This window comes from Megascapheus bottae, chromosome 5 (genome assembly GCF_031878675.1).
Source record: "Megascapheus bottae isolate mThoBot1 chromosome 5, mThoBot2.hap1, whole genome shotgun sequence".
Taxonomy (NCBI): Eukaryota; Metazoa; Chordata; class Mammalia; order Rodentia; family Geomyidae; genus Megascapheus; species Megascapheus bottae.
Window position 1 is genome coordinate 38,580,393 of NC_143513.1, and position 13,477 is coordinate 38,593,869.

At 39.8% G+C, this 13,477-nt stretch overlaps 1 long non-coding RNA gene across 1 annotated transcript in view; it reads left to right on the plus strand.

Moving 5' to 3' along the window:
* The window catches only part of LOC150063234 (uncharacterized), a 32,198-nt gene extending 19,423 nt beyond the window's left edge, over nt 1–12,775 (plus strand). The window contains exon 3 of the long non-coding RNA XR_016535510.1: nt 8,654–12,775. This is a non-coding gene — a long non-coding RNA (uncharacterized LOC150063234). The remainder of the gene's footprint in view (nt 1–8,653) is intronic.
* Nucleotides 12,776–13,477: the final 702 nt, after the last annotated feature.

The window sequence follows — 13,477 nt, forward strand, 5'->3', positions numbered from 1 at the left end:
AAGGTGAATAAACTGGGCCATATGTCTTTTTGCAACTCTAGAGGTTTTCAATCCTTCCCATAAAATTAAAGGAGGAACTTTGAGTGGTCAGTTGATGCCTCATTAAAATATAATTACATTACTATGAGATTTTGATCATTTTACCTCTGAAGGTATTCAGGTAATTACAGGTTACTGATGTAATAAAACTCCAGTTATGTGAATAGCTTTGGAAAGAATTTGTACTAAAACTAGACATACATGAATGCCTAATAATAATGATAATTAATGGAATATAGAAACTAAATGAAAGGTATGCATTATAAGATGCAGTATCAATAACATTTTTATTTAAAATTCATTTAAATGTGCCATTTATGCTAGTTGACTAACATTGTTTATCTAATTACTGTAATAACTACTCCAAAGAGAATAACAGCACTGTAGAACAAGTGCATGCTTACATTTGTATTCATATTTTATTCAAAAGAGGTATGATGGAATGATGAACAAAATATTTTTAACATATCATTAACATAGTACATATTATAATTTTTTTATTTTTTATTGTAATTAATAGGATTACAGTCATATTCGCCAGATAGAAGGTGCATTACTTCACATACATGTTCTTCTCAAGTTTTTGTCCCCATTTCTCTCTTCCAATCCCCTCTCCTCATCTTATTTTCCTCCCTTCCCTTTCCTATTTCAAATAAATAAATGTATATACAATATACCAGATAACAAGGTAAGATACTGTAATAATATGGGAATAACCAAAGGACAACAAAAGAGATGAGAAATAACATAGTATATTAAGAACAACAATCACATTATATAGTTCTTGTTTCCATATCCTGGAGGTCCTTTCATTTAGCATCATCCTCTGCTAGGAGAGTCCATGGTTCGCACTAATTACAAATCAAGGAAACCATTGAGTCTATGTTGCTTTGGGTCTGGCTTACACTTAATATGATTTTTTCCCAAGTCTTTCCATTTCCTTACAAATGGGGCAATGCCATTCTTTCTGATGGCAGCAAAGAATTTCATTGTGTATAAATGCCACATCATTATGATATAATTTTGTTGAGACACTGGAATACAGGTATGAATTCAAGAGCAAAAAGAAATGATTGAAATTTCTGACAATGAAAGGAAGTTTCTATATTAAAAAAAACATAATGGTGAGTGCAGACCTCTATTGTATTTATATTTTCTTGATTATATTTAAGAATGGCTTAAGTTTAATTAATTGATCGTTAATTTTTTTGTGATACTGGGAATTGAATTTGCACTTACTAGGTAAATACTTTACCACTGGAGCTACATGTCCAGTAGGACAGCTGTTGGTTAGGAAGAAGTGTAGATAATGTTTTCTTTGTACCCAGGCTGACCTTGAGCTGTGATCCTCCTAGTTTTTGCCTCTTGAGTAGCTGAGATTATATAGACCCCTATAGCTGGCCTAAATTTAATTTTAAATATGTCAATACCTATCTACACTAAATATCATGTTTGCGACGGTAGGAGATAGGCTTTTCTATCAAAGTATGTAAGATTCCATTTATACTTGCCCTATTCCAGGTTCTTTTGTCAGATCCTTGCTTTGCTCTCCCCTCTTCCCTTCATCTGTGAAGCTCACTTGCCAAAAGGGAAAGCCCTTGAGACTTTTCCTACTCTTCCCAGTAGACCCTTGGTTAAAAGCCCACCAACAAGTCTCCTTGCCCTTTTGGTTTAAATGTTACATGTTAAGCAATCATGAGGGACTGTGAACTCTGAGCTTGACCAAACCAGGTAAAGGGACAGGGATCCCTGTGGCTGGCACAGCGCCTGCCACCCACATGTATTTTGGGTTTCACACCCTTTCGTATGCCCAGTTCATTTTGTGTTAGTGTTTCTATGCAACACCCAATATCCTGAGATCTCTCCAACACTACGAATTAACTTTATGATGAAAAAAATATATATGAATTTGGGAATGTGTTTGGGAAAGTAAAACTTGTCAAATTTTATTTAGGGAATGTACAAACAAAATGTGAAAACCTGTGGTGTAGCAGCCAGGTTTCAGACCGTAGAATCAAATGTTTGGTTTTTTTTTTTTGGTTGTTGTTAAAACAACTTCTGTCTTTAGAATTGTACTAAGCCATCTTCTACTTCAGTGAGCAAATACAAAGAATTCTGTAAGAAAATCTGTTATGAGAAGATATCTAGAATACTTAGCTTTAAATAGCTTCTAAGGGCTGATGATTCATAAGTCAAAACTGTTTCCTCTGAGATCTAGATTTACATTTGTACCAATATGAGGCAGATACAGATGTACCTGGGATGGCTCCCAGGCACTTTGCCCCTGTCAGGTCCACTATCTCAAGTTCTGATACAGCAGTCCCCTTTGCCAGGACTCGCAACTGGCTCTCTCTCAAAAACTGCCTCATTTCCTCAGAATTTCAGGCCACTGTGATTCCCTGCCCCTGTCCTGTGCAGACAGCTACCATGACTGCTCCCTCAAGGTAACTTAGGAAGGGAACAGAAGACAAGGGAGAAAGAGAAAAGGAAAATCTGATTTCTTGTTTCCTCTGAGCATTAGGGATCTCTTTTCCCATCAGACATATAATTCGGAACTCTTTGTTCTTTCTTGGTTCCTATTTCAAGTTATAGGCAGCCTTGAGCCCAGGCAGGCAATATTGGATAGAAAACTTCCTGATTACTCAGCATGATTTCAAATTTTGATCTTCTTTCCTAACCTGCTTGCTGGTTAGGAAATTTTAAAATATATTACTAACTGAACATCTTGTGGGTCATAAGACAAACAAGAACTCATGACCAGAAGCATATACTATACTCTGATTTTAATAGGCTAATGTGCTAACTTTTAGATTTTTTTTGCCAGTTCTGGACTTGAGCAAGGGGCCTGAGCACTGTCTTTGGACTTTCTCAAGGTTAGAGCTCTACCACTTGAGCCTCAGCACCATTTCTGGCTTTTTTCTATGTATGTGGTACTGAGGAATCGAACCCGGGTCTTCATGCATGCTAGGCAAGCACTCTACCACTAGCCCAACTCCCAGCCCTAACTTTTAGATTTTTTTCAGACATTCAGTAAAATTGTTTTATGTATATGCAATACATAGGAAAATGTACCTTTGTCATGTGTTCATGGTCTGTTCATCTGTATATTTGTAATAATAAAGCATAGCTTTTAATAAAAATAAAACATTATTATAATATTAGTATTTTTGGTGCTAAGAACATGCACACACACACACACACACACACACACACACACACACACCCTGAGTATTGAACCCATTCCATTTTGGGCATAGTCAAATACCTGCATCCTGTCTTTTTACACCTTCATTTGGTGGCAAAAACAGGGTGAAGACTGTATAGATCTAAAACCTCTGCATTCTGTATTGTAAATTCTTATACATTTTCCATTTTAGTTAGGTAGTTTATGGTTCTGTACCGTTTGTTTAACCATCTTAATCACTTTTTTTTTTTTTGCCAATTGTAGGGTTTGAACTCATGCCCTGAGCACTGTTCTTGAACTTTTCTCAAGGCTAGAGCTCTACCACTTGAAGCCACAGCAACACTTCCAGCTGTTTTCTATGTATGTGGTGCCTAGGAATGGAACCTGGGTCTTCGTGCATACCAGGAAAGCACTCTACCACTAGGCCAAACTCCCGGCCCCCATCTTAATCATTTCTAAGTGTACAGTACAGTTGTTTGCACATTATGAAACATATTGCTAGGATTTCTTTCACCTTGCAAAACTGAAACTGTGCCTATTGAATAACACCTTCCCCTTTCGTCTTGCCCAAGCCCTTGGCAATGACCTATACCACACTCTACATTAGATTTTTCCATGCTTCTCAATTTCTTCCCATTATAAATAAGCTGAGAGTACAATTAGTATAATTCAGAAACACTCTTTCTGTGGAGACTAGCTCTTCTAATTCCTGTTATGAGACAATCTTTTCTCTTAATTTAGCAGAAACTAATGTTTCAAGTTGTAAAGTTACATCAAGCAGCTCTGTTACAGTGCAATGGCTTGAATTTACAAATATATTTGATCTGTTAGATTATAACTGGCTTCTATCACTGTAACTCACAGGGCATGCCTGGCTATTGTTGACAAGACCCATGGCTCTATCTGCAGAAAGCTCTGTCTGAGCCCTGGTTCTCAGGGCAACCTGGCAAAGCAGGATGCAGGCCAGGGCTATGTTCTTTGCTATCAAGCCTGCAGAAGGCACTACTTTCATGTTCTGTTATTAAGATGGTCTAATCTTGTGAGAACTGCAGAAATCTGAACACTTACAGTTCTCCCCAACATCAGTTTCACTTGTTTTAATAAAGAAAAAGTCTCTTACTTCCATCTCCTAGAACTCATACCCAACATCAGTTTATGTCTTGCAGTTTGCCAGAACGGGAAGAATTAAAATTTTTCTCTCTTAAAGCAGCTACTCTGGTCTTTTTTCATCCATAGAATCTGACTAGGACCAAAGATGATATCAGACTGCTTCTTTTTTATCTTATATCAAGAATTATCAGTCTCTTTGTAAGGACTCACTTTATTAGAGAAGAACCAGAATTTGAAAAAAACCACTGCCTAAGGTAGAATCAATCTGTGGTAGACTTCTTTCTAGAAAGATGTTATCTGTTTACATTTCCACTAAAAATAAGTAAAAATTCCTATCTCACTAGTCAATTGTTCCTATTCTTCATATTTTTAATTTGAAAAAGTGTTTAAAACACATATTTCTTTAATTGCCAATGAAATGGAATACTTTTCCATGTTCCCTACTAGCTGAATTTTCTCTATCATAAATTATCTCTTCTTTAACATTGCCCATCTGTTTCTTTTTTACAGGTCTTTTAAGTGTTCTGGTTTAGAAGACTTAACATTTCACATCTTTTAGAAAGACCACTGATGGAAATTAGTATAAGCATAACACAATTCTACTTGCCTGTTCTGAAATCATTCATTTATGTTTACTTAGATACATGATGGCAAAAGCCACATCAATAGATGACATCTAGGAAGACTCCAAAGACTAAATTAAGATAATGACCTAAGTGTTTTTCTTTTAACTCTTAACCAAGCACTCATCTTCCTGCCCTGCCTGCCCTCTGGTGGAGGTGACTAAACAGCAGACCAGGAAGTCAAGTCATCTATAAAGGCGAACAGTAGGAAATGACAGAGGCCTGAATAAGTAGAGCCACTGACTAACTTGAATAAAACTGTACCTTGTTGGTTTTTTTTTTCTTCCAATACTGTTATAGTGACAGCAGTGTTGATCATAAGACTGTTATTCCCAAATTACTATCTCTCCATAAGTATGACTTTCTACTCTTGGTCTTACTGACCTGGCTAATTCTTCATAGGACCAACCTCTTCAAGATTTAGAAAAGAACACATGTTGGAATAGTGGGGAGATACAAAAGAATAGGAAGTGAGGTATTTCTCTAGCAGTAGCAGTAGCATTTGTTAGTTAGCTCAATGCCCTTGGGTAAGCTGCTTAGCCTCTAGAGATTGGAATCCTCCATCCTAAAGAACAGTGGTCTGAAAAGACCTGTTGTAAGGCTTAAAGGAAATAAAGCTTGTAAACAGTGAAGCACTATACAGGTCTGGGTTAGTATCTTAGTGTTGACAGCTCAGTCAACATTTAACTTGACATGTCTGTGAATTTAAAAAATTATGAGCTTATCCCTTTTAATCATAAGTCAATAAAGGGAGCCTTTGGTTTCAAAGCCACAGGAAAAGCAAATTATATGTCTTACCATGATTCAAGCTTGTGTGTGGACTCTCTAGATGCACTTTCATTTTTGTTTTAATTATAGCATTGACAGAAGGCTTAAAATTACACCTTTCAGAACCAGTCATTATTTAGTGAGTCTGTATTTCAAAAATATTGCTCATGTCTTTAAATTATCAGCTTCTATTATTATCGTCTTGGCATATATATAAGTATATATATATGCATTGACTTAGTGGTGGTAATAATTGGCTTTTGAGGATTCTTTTGCTTAATATTTCCTTAAAGCTGTAATAATTTAGAAATTATAAATATTTCACCATATTAAGTATTCACTTTCTTATACTCTTTGCTCTGTATGGCTAAAGATTGTGAAAATACATGGAGTTATACAACTAAAAGAGCTGCCAGTTCTGAACTACTTCCTGTTTACAGCCTTCCTCCATACAACTCTAGTAGGATATTATTAGAATAAATTTTAGAAAGTTTACCTGAAAACAGATTTTTAAAAAGTAGCTAAAAGTATTAGTGCAAATCACCATTATTCTTGCTTAGCTACTTATAATAACCTACTTTCTGGTTTTCCTACTTTGGTATATTCTATTTAAATTCATGTTAGGTAATGTTAGATATTACTTACCTTCTCAAAACCTTCCCATGTTTTGTAATACTCAACATTCTTTCCCTGCCCTGTATACTTTCAGTGCAGTAATTCAGCAATGTTGGCTTTTTTTTCACTATTGGGGTTTGAACTCAAAGCTTCAAGTTTAATATACAGGTGCTATACATAGCTTGATCCATGCCTCTAGCCTTTTTGACTGTTTTTCACATAAGTGGCTCTCTTGTTGTCCAGCAGTCTGAGCTGTGATCCTCTTATTAAGCTTCCCAACATATCTGGGATGACAGATAACGTGCCATCATGCTCAGCTGTTGGTTGAGAAGGAGTCTTAAACTTTCTGCCTGGATTCACCTTAGACCAATCCTTTGACCTCCTGATATCGGTCTCTTACACAGTTAAAGTTATAGGTAAGAGCTTCATACCTGGCCACATTGGTCTTTTTGACCACAGTGAAGCCCCCTCATGGAGCCTCACCATGAAATGCTCTTCCCCTCTGCTATCTACTTATGATCTCCTCCTGGTCTATTTATTTTCTTAGTAGATTCTTCCCTGTCTCCTCTTAGAATTGCTATTCTCATCATTTTCTTCAAAAATCACTCCTTTAATTTTGTGTATCACTACTCACATTCAATACAGTTACTTCTTTTGTTTATTGTCTGTCTTCCTCTCTAGAATGAAAGTTCTACGAGGAAAAAATTTTTCTTGGTTTTGATCTTGGTGAGGCTAAGAACTGAACTCATGCATTGAACTTGTTAGGCTAAGAATTGAACTCATGGCATTGAACTATGCCCCCTGCTGTAGAACAGGAGTTGTGATTATATTATTAACTACTTTGTCTTCAACACTCAGGAGAGTGTTTGGCTCATAGGGAACGGTCAGAGAATGTTGAATGTGAATGAGTGAATGAACAAAACAAAGGTAAGTCATGTCATCTGTAGTGTACAGCACTATAAATCCTGCAAATTTTTCATCAAACTTCTGGTATCTTCTAATGAGGAGGCTTTATTACTATAATAGCCAAAAATTACTATCCTCTTCTGTGCCTTTCCTCCATTTATTTTAGTCACCCATTTTCAAACTTTTTTCCTCTTTTTATCATTACCAAAATGCCTTGTCTGGGTTTCTTTCTTTGCTTTCCTTACATGTTATCTATTAGCAATTATATCTGCTTTTGTGGCTTCCATTATCTCTATTCCTCAGATTGGTCTCAATTTATTAAGCCCAGTCTTGACATTTATTATTTGTCCTAGACTATATTTTTCAAGCTAAGCTATCACTCAAGTTCTCAGATCTCATGTGTTTGAAACCAAGTTTATGTTTTCTTTCCTTTTAAAACTGGCTATTTCAGTAATGCATTTTGTTAGTAGCCTTGCCACCTTTGAAGTTTGTTAATCCATTTAAGGCTTATAATCACAACCTATTACATAAGTTTCCTTACATTGTCACGTCTGTTGCTTACATTTCTAGAATATCTTTTTTCTTCCTTTTTTTAAATAACAATTTTCCAGTGCTGAGCTTGAACTCAGGGCCTGAGCACTGTCCTTGGTTTTTTTTCTCAAGGCTAGAACCCTACCACATGAGCCACAGCACCACTTCTGACTTTTTCTATGTATGTGGTACTGAGGAACTGAACGTGCTAGGCAAGCACTCTACCACTAGGCCAAACTCCCTGCCCTCTTCGATATACTTTTGAGTTGTCTGAAGTTGTCGGTTGATCAGCCACACCTTGATTAGCCACAGTCTGCTGCAGTCTAATAATGGCATCTGAGCTGCCTCCTATTCTATGAGCTATGTAAGAGTTGATTCTCTTTCAAAAATAGAGGTCCCTAGGCTCCTAGGGAGAAAGAGAGATTTAAGGCTAGATCAGGGAAAAAAGTTAGACCATATCCAAACAAGAAGCTGGTATGCTGGTACATGTTTGTAATCCTAGCTACTCAGAACATGGAGGCAGGAAAATTAGTCTGAGGCCATTCAGGGCAAAAGCACAATATCCTGAGTTCAGTCTTCAATACCACAAACAGAGAAACAAACAACTAAAACATACTTCTCCATGTCACAGAAACAAAGTGATGAATTCAGAATTGACTATTAACAATTTGAGGTACATTCTTTTAGTTCTTGCTTTCTTTGAATCTATATATTCAAGTTAATTTCTACTTTTTTAAACCATAAAGGGACCACTTGTGCCTTTAAAAAATTTATTGCCCAATGTATAAATTTGCCTCCCTAAGTCTGTGGGACTTTATCATTTTTTTCTCTAAGGAACAAAAATGCCTGATGCTCTTTTTCTCAATCTCCCTTGCAGCTGGGAACCAGGGACTCCATGATGCCAAGCAGATGTATCCTTTCTGGACTTTGATTCAGGAGCTGTTGACTCAAAGCAGCAGGGATGACGCAGAACCCACCATGGCCAGAGCACAGTGACCATGGCAGCTGCATCCGGTTTCCAGTGGCAGGAGAGACAGCTGCTCTCTGGCAGCATGCAATGTCCTGCACTCAAAGACTTGGCTGTGCAAGCTATGGGGGCAGTGCTTGGCAGCTGGATGGCAACTTCACAGGAGTAGCTATGTGGAATGCTTTGGGTGTGGTTCTCGCCTGGATGGTTTTCCTTCCCACCTTGGCTTCTTAAATTAATTTACAGTCAAAAATACTAATGCCATTAACAATAGCTAGCTCTTAGATAGTGCTTTTCAGGTTCCAGATGAATTTCTTAATTCTTTGTGTACTCATTTAATCTTTACAATAATCCTATGAAGGACTGATATATCTACCTTTTTCTTTTCACTCTTCTTCTGGGTCAGCTGGCTGATATAGTCCTCTTCCTCTGGATAGACTTCTTCCAGGATTGTCATCTGTTCCTTACCTAAGATAATGGACTCGTCAACAATGGTCATGTGTTCTGACAGCTAGCTGCATCGATATTGGAGTTCATCTGCTTCCTTCTGGTAGTTCACCTTCTTGGGAAGGTCATGGGTGAAGAGACTTTCAGCTTCTTTGGTGCCTGTGTGTTTTGCTTCCACTTTTCAGATACCTGTGGTTCAAGCTCTTGAGGAAGAGGGTTTGCCACCCCAGCTCTCTGGCACTAGGCTGCCAGGGTAGCCATGCATTTGTTGCTGTGCAGCTGCTGGCTGAGTTTCAGCCTCTTTGACTCAGCAATGGATCTCATGTCAAGGTCAAAATCCTACACAGGTTGTGGGTTCTCTACCTCCGCTGGGACAGTCATGTTAGCGCCTTACTCTTTTCTTCTCTGCTCACTCTTCCCTAGGGAAAGACAGGAAGCTCAGCTGGGCCCCTCAGCTGCTTGTTCTGATGTCTGGTAGCTTCCAGGCACTAAAGAGTGTCCTGTAACTTTTGATGGACCATCTGGGTCCCCGCCCTGCTCTGCACCTGCTCCTGATTCAGCTATTCCAACAGCTGGATCTGCTGCCGATTGGAGGCAATGTGCTGTTCACAGGTGGCTCTGTGCTCCTGTAGCTGGGCCAGCTACTAGTGATGCAGTTCCTGTAGCTCCCTAGCCACGTGGCCCTTAAACTCAGCTATCTCATTCCATTCTACTAACTCCTTCCTTAGCTGGATTTTTCTTTGCTGCTCTGGGAGCAGCAAGTTAGTGAGCTAGCTCCTGCTTATCATTGGAAGGCACCCTGCAGCTGGGCCAACTGATCTTTCCGCTCTCAATTGCCCATCGCATGTTCTCGTTCCATTGTCTTGAGGATCTTGTGCTCATCCAAGGCATGTTAAGTCTATACCTCAGGCTGTTGCTCCAGAAACCACAGTCACTCTTGCTGCTCCACATTCTGCAGACTGGAGCTCCAATTTTCCTGTATTTGGATGGAAAGTTGTTCCTCCAACTTCCGTGGTCCCTTCTGCAACTGGCAGGCCTTGGCTTGCAGCTTCATCTGAGATGGCCACCTTCAGCTCTGCCAACTGTTTTCTCAGATCTACTAGGTTGGTTTCTAGCTCAAAAACCTGCACACTCCTTGCTCTTTTCTCCTCTCTCAGTTGTCTCATATACTCCAAGAGCCACGGGACCTTATCCATGTCCTCACCACATCCTCTGCAATGCTGTCTTGCTCCAATTTTATCACTAACTCCTTTAAGTTCTCCAGCTCTCTCCCCAGCCAGACCCACTCCTCCACTACGGTTTTGTACCTGTTGATTATTATCTGTGTGGAGATTCACTAGGAAATTGAAGAAGGACTTCTGACGCATTACGGATTCCAGTGTTAGTGGAAAGGACAGAGGAAGGTTCAGGACCAGCATGGCCTTTGGTCTCACCCTTGCAGTGTTGGGGTTACCTCCCTTTTTAGTTTTCTTCCTTTGCAGGAATTCCTGCAGTAGTAGGTTTTTTTGTTTTTGTTTTTGTTTTCTTGCAGCTAACTTTTACTGTCTTGTCTGTTCCGACATCCCAGGGCTAGGATGGGGAAAGTGGGAAGGCCACATTCCTAGACTTCACAAAATCACTACCAACTCTGTCTCCTTCCTACTCACCTTGATTCTCTCAGTCACCACATAGCACCTCTACCTCCCTCAATTGCTGGTAGTAGTGTGAGTCAATAAAAGGGAATGCTAGTAGTAGTAAGCAGCACAGGATTTGGGCATGGCCTCAATTCTTGTATCTCATTGGTCAGAGAAAAATGAGCGAAAGGGGCGTGGCCAGGTCCTTGTGATCCAGGCAAACTCCAGGCCTGCCTACATGGGGGGGCAGAGCAAGACCGCTCTAGCTGGGTGCTTTCACAGCTATACTGTAGATTATTTAATATCACAACCTTTGTCACATGACTGTCACTGAGTGAGCCTGAAAGGTTTCTCTCAGGCCACTTCCTAGACCCTATTGTGCTGCAGACTCCTGTGTTCAGGGTAGGGGAAATCAGATCTCCAGAGCAGAGGTGGTAAATGGCAGGCAGCTGGGATAATGACTGCATCACTTTACAGCCCTTTCCTCATTTCACACCTAGGCCCTCGTGTCTTCACATCTTCTAAATCCCTTCAAAGTAAATGCCAACTAGGCCTTCAGACCTCACTGGTTCTTAGTGGAATGTTCCTGGTCCTGGAAAATATCTGGACTCCTCCCACCTGTATCTAGTTCTGGAGCCACTTTCTAGCTGCTCCTCTTCTCCCACTCCAAGTGTACTCTGTTCTTAAAAGAGAGGACATTGGGTCCAAGCAGTCTTTCCCTTGGGATTTTTCTCCAGGACTGCGCCAGGACAGAGTCAGAGCGGGTATGTTGCCAGGGATCTTTGAATCCATGGTATGTTTGTGCTCCTGTCTCCCATCCTCGCCCATCAACAGCCCTTTCATCTCAACTCTCAAGATCTTTTCCAGTAGACCTGTGTACTGACCACATTCAAAATGCCTAATAATTGCCTAAGAATCACTAGCAATTATCATTGGGCAGGCCTTGATATTCCATTCATTTTCTTTACTGGTATTCAGACAGTGATTAAGCACAAGTAGCTGATACTAAAAGGCATGTTTTAAGTACAGATTTGAATGTAAACTAAAAATGAATAACAATTTGCAAATACTTTACCTACAATGATATCTCAATTCATCCTGCTTTCTCTGTTTATGTGTGTTTGGTTGATAAGAATAGACTCAGCTTTATGAAATCACATTACATTGTCCTTGAGCTGGAAAAAATTTATAATTTGCTTTTTCCTGTTGCCATTGTGGAAAAAAATCCAATATTTTCTGAACAACTGAAGTGTCTCCATCTTGTAATCAGTCACTATTTTGCATTTATATTTCCTGGAATTATTTGCTTCTTGACTTCATACTGTAACTGTCATCTGTGCTGCTTGTAACCAGTCAGCCTTGTCAAGAGTATGAGTCTTTACCAATAAGGTTAAAAGAACAGACCTCCTCAGAATGGGAACTTTTTCCCTGACAGAACCCTTTCTAGCTTCCTTAAATCACCCTCCCGATATCCAATCACAACATGTGAGCCCATTCCTACTGGGGAGGAGGGCCTCCAAGAATTAGGATAAAACCTAACTGGATTTGTCTGGCTAGTGTGCCTGCTTAACCCTGGGAGCAGTGACTACATACCCCTTCTGTCTTGATGAGGTCTCCTTTATCTCTCAATTTTTGTTCTGACACCAGAAGGTAAATTTCTTAAGTGTTTCCACACTGACAGGCCTTGTGCTTTCAAATGCTGGGGCTCACCTAGGATCCCCATGCCATCCAGGAAGATGAGAGTGGCTCTCTTTCCCAGAGACAAGTCCTGCTACCTATCTGTGGCAGTCCTAGGGCTAGGGAAATACCAGGGATGACTCCTATCAGCAAAATCTGAATTCTTGGAGATTTTTCCAGTATGGATAGATGAGCTGTGGAAGACAAGCACTGGTGGCAGTGAGATTTGAGGATCACCACTTGAAGTCAGCCATTACAACCAAGCCCCTCCTGTCCTGGCCAGGGTCCCTTGCACCTGCTCCTCAATTGACAGGCCACTAAGGCCAGCATGAACTGCAACAGAGGCCAGAGCCACACTGGAAATGTCCATCCAGTTGTCCCCAAATCTGCTGGTCCAGGACCGTTGGGATGTAGCTGCACTTAGCCAAGGGAGCCTCAGGCTGCCATGTTGTCAGTGGCAGACAACTGAGCTGCAAACCTGGACACTTTAAAATGAAAGTTTTTGTTTTTTTTAAACATTCAAACATACAAATTTTATGGCCTATAGACACATGAAGAAGTGCTCGACATCTCTGGCCATAAAAGAAATGCAACTCACAACAACGTTGAGATTTCACCTCACTCCAGTTAGAATGGCCATGTTCAAGAAATCTAATAACAACAGATGCTGGCAGGGATGTGACCAAGAGAGATCACTACTACACTGTTGGTGGGAGTGCAAACTCGTTCAGCCACTATGGAAAGCAGTATGGCAGGTCCTCAAAAGACTAAACATAGAGCTCCCCTATGACCTAGCAATCCCATTACTTGGCATTTACCCAATCATCCAGAAACAAGGACATACTAAGGCTACCAGCACAATGGTGTTCATTGCAGCACTATTTACTAGAGCTAACATATGGAACCAACCCAGATGCCCTTCAGTAGATGAATGGATCCACAATATGTAGTACTTATACATAATGGAATTCTATGCTGCGATCAGAAAGAATGGCAT